The sequence below is a fragment of the Zalophus californianus genome, chromosome 12, assembly GCF_009762305.2.
Source record: "Zalophus californianus isolate mZalCal1 chromosome 12, mZalCal1.pri.v2, whole genome shotgun sequence".
Taxonomy (NCBI): domain Eukaryota; kingdom Metazoa; phylum Chordata; class Mammalia; order Carnivora; family Otariidae; genus Zalophus; species Zalophus californianus.
The window spans coordinates 23,511,162-23,512,491 of NC_045606.1; positions in this window are offsets into that span (position 1 = coordinate 23,511,162).

Consider the following 1,330-nt stretch of genomic DNA (forward strand, 5'->3'; position numbering starts at 1 on the left):
TCCATCTTTAGAAAGAATTTCCTTATAGGCTATCTTTTTTTCTGTTTAACTTTCAAATGATATCTTAAAACTTGCAAGACAAGAACTGGATCCATACCATCCCCTCAAGTGGATTTGCAGTATAATTCCTCACAGTTGTTTTATGTCCCTGGGATACTAATATGATCTATTCTGTGGCAATACTTAATTGTGCAATGTTTGTTTTTCTTTCTTTTATTATCTCTACCTTTTTTTTGGTAATATGTTAATGGATATTGTTTGCTTAAAAAATATACTTAAAAAATCTTTATTCACTATTTTGAATATATACCATGGTCATCATTAGTTCACTGGGAAACAAAACCAGAATATATTAAGGGAGTTAAATTAGTGTGCTCAATTTTAATGGGTGTCCAAATATTTGCTTGTTATAGCATACTAGGCTTATAGGGAAAAGTGTTCCTACTGACGGTTTATTATTCAGGAGAATGTAAGGGAAAAGCTATTTTTATGAGCACCTTTTCCCAAACACTAGCCTCAAGATATTAGAATAAAATAGCTATGTGTGAGTTTAAATGTTGAATACTATGCTGGGTTGCTGGTAAAGAAATATGTTTAACAAAATATTTCCTCTTTGATTTAGTACTATTTTCCCCCCAGGAAACCAGCTGGAGAGTAAAGCAATACTCTTCTACTTGTTAACAAATTACAGAATTCATTTATGTCCTATGAGCAAAGGTAGACACAGTATTCACAGTTCAAAATCTTACTCAAGAAATGCCCATCAAGCACTCTAATGGTGTCTTGTATATCTTGATAGTTTATTGTTTTCCTCCAACACATCTGAAATATTTTACCATTCAGCTCTTTTTGGCAATTTCTACGCATATTCCCAGTCTCAGAGAGGTGTACTTGCCTTGCCTCCTGCAGAGCTGGCTGGTAAAGGCATTGTTCTGGACTGTGGCCGGTTGCTCCTCTCTGGCATATACCCTGCATCTCTGATTAGACTCGTGAGCATTGAGCACGACAAACCCAACAGCAAATTCAACTGCAAAGGTATCGTTCAGGTGAATGCTATTCTAACACAAGGAAATACACACTTTCTACTTTACTTTTTAAAAAATATGGTTTGAAGGAAAATATAGGCTATGTACTTCAAAACACACAACCTTGGCTACAATGCAAAGGATATACATGAAAATATAAACCTTCAAACTGAAGGTTCATAGAAATAAATAATGAGTGAAAAATTATAAGGAAATCATTTTGATTTATAAGGAGATAGATAACTATAGAAACATTGCCTGCAGTTTATGAGCTTAGTAAGCTTGAAAAGTAAGACATTTAATTA